The sequence below is a fragment of the Abrus precatorius genome, unplaced genomic scaffold (assembly GCF_003935025.1).
Source record: "Abrus precatorius isolate BTA unplaced genomic scaffold, Abrus_2018 Scaffold6, whole genome shotgun sequence".
Taxonomy (NCBI): domain Eukaryota; kingdom Viridiplantae; phylum Streptophyta; class Magnoliopsida; order Fabales; family Fabaceae; genus Abrus; species Abrus precatorius.
Window position 1 is genome coordinate 9,408,627 of NW_020874406.1, and position 2,437 is coordinate 9,411,063.

Consider the following 2,437-nt stretch of genomic DNA (forward strand, 5'->3'; position numbering starts at 1 on the left):
TATTGTTAATTTTTTTTATAATTATCGTATTTATTTTATTTTAATTTTTTTTATTTCACAATTTCTTTTAATGTATGTTCACTTGTTCTAAATGCTCTACAGCTTGTTTATTTAATCTGGAGATTGAGAGAACAACGCGTAGACAAAGAAAAGAAGTGAGAGACAAAGAATGGCAGAGGGAAGGAGATCAATTCAAGATTACATGACACCCACTGCTAGAGGCACCACTGGAAGTATCGCAGGCCCTAATGTGGAGACAAACAATTTTGAATTGAAACCAGCACTCATAACCATGGTCCAGAACTCCATAAAGTTTGGAGGCATGCCTAACGAAGACCCCAATTTACATCTGACAAAGTTCCTCTGATTGACAGATACCATAAAATACAATGGAGTCTCTAACGATGCTATTCGACTCTGATTTTTCCCCTTCTCAGTATCTGAAAGGGTGAATCCATGGTTTGCCTCACTCCCAGCTAACTTTATTAGAACTTGGGAAGATCTCACTCAAAAATCTTGGGAAAGTACTGATGAAACGATATTTGAGCTACTCGTCATGCAAAAGATTGTCGTTAATCCTCATCAAATATGCAAAGAAATGAATGCAGTACTAGGGTGTTATCCTAGGTCGTCTCCAAGGAATTTTTGGTTGAGAACATACATCGAACAAGTGTAAACATGTATTTTAAAGCAAGTAAATTGGGGGGAGGTTTGTCAATTTCTGGGTTTTAATCAAGAACGAAATGTAAATTTAATGAAATTCAATCAATTAAAATGAGTAATCCCTAGTCAAGCAATGAGTTCTATCATTATTCTTTCAAATGATTCAATAATCCCCTTTCTTTCCCTTGAATTAAGTTAATCTAACAAGCGAAGACTAACTTTAACATCCCAATTAAAATTAAGCATCTTAATGGGCTACAATCTCTATCCCTAAGATTAAGCAACCTCAAGGATTAATCAAAATTAAGCAATTTTGAATTAGAATTTCGTTAGGTAAATTAGGGTTCATTAAGCAATGTTCCCTTCATGAAAATTCCATTTCATTCAGAGATTGGGGTTAATAAATTCAAGGAAAGAAAGATTTGTATTGCAATTAATCCCAAGAATTCAAGATTCATGTGCATTAACTAGGAATTACAAGAAATTTTAGCCCTCCATATGGATGGGCTTCACAAATGAGAGAAAGAAATGCAAGAACGTAAACATCATTAATGTAAACTTAACAAAAATCAAAGGAGAAATTGGAAATTAAAACCTATATAGAGGACCCTTGGCTGTCACCCAAGACTCCAATGTCGTAAGAAAATATCCCAATTTGGCAAAGAGAAATTGTGTAAAGTGTCAAAAGTCCCGTACCCTAATTCCTAAAATCTATTTATAGTGGATGACATGTCACCAAAGTGTCCACTTTGGGCCTTCAAAGTGTCCACGCGCAGGATGGAAGGAATGCCGCTTCTCTGGAGTTGCTACTATTTGTGCTGAAAGTAGCTACTTTGGATGGGCGTAGCTACTATGAGAGCCCATAGTAACCACGCGCAGGAAGGCTTCAAAATCAGCGTCCAGGAGCTTCTGAAGTTGCCACTTTTGGTCTTCAAAGTAACTACTTTGGATGCGCGTAGCTACTATGAGAGCCCATAGTAACCACGCGCATCATGCTTCAAAATTGGCGTCCCTGGAGCTTCTGGAGTTGCCACTTTTGCTCCTCAAAGTGGCTACTTTGGGACCTTTAATGCCCAAGCTTGCTGTAGTTGCTACTTTTGCTCCTCAAAGTGGCTATTTTGTGGGCAACTTTCATCCAAGGACCAAGATTTCTCAAATTTAACTTGGGCATTCTGCAAAATCATCAAGATAATTAAAATTGCAATCTATATCTATGTAATTAAATGCAAATTAACCAAAAATTAATAAACCTATGATATTTATTCAAAATGTGATTTCTATATTATTTTCACTATCTAAGTCTATTTTTTCTATCAAGAAGCATAAAAAAGGCAACTAAAAATATAATAAAAAGTGGATTCATCAAGTACTTTCCTCCATCAAGGTCCTCTAAGCTTATGATGGAGATATGTTGCTTCCAACAACATGAAGCAGAATCCTTATTCGAGGCATGAGGGCGATTTGGAGAGCTTTTGAGCAGATGTCCTCATCATGATTTTTCGACGTGGAGACAGATACAAATTTTTTACAATGGCCTATCAATCACTACTAGGGCTACAATTGATGTCGCAGTAGGAGGGTCCCTTATAAGAAAAGATTCAGATGATGCATACAAGCTGATAGATGAGATGACATCTTCTAGCTTTGAGTGACACATTGCTGACTCTTATGATATCAAAAGGAAAGAGACTGCCCCAGTTTACTAAGCAGAGAGCAGCAGCCCACTAATGAACCAAATGGCAGCCCTTACAAAGCAACTAGAATCTTTAATGAA

The 2,437-nt window shown here is 36.8% G+C and overlaps 1 non-coding gene across 1 annotated transcript; it reads right to left on the reverse strand.

Moving 5' to 3' along the window:
• Positions 1-2,054: 2,054 nt before the first annotated feature.
• LOC113870605 lies at positions 2,055-2,161 on the reverse strand. Its single transcript, XR_003505626.1, has one exon. It is a non-coding gene; the product is annotated as a small nucleolar RNA R71 (small nucleolar RNA).
• Positions 2,162-2,437: the final 276 nt, after the last annotated feature.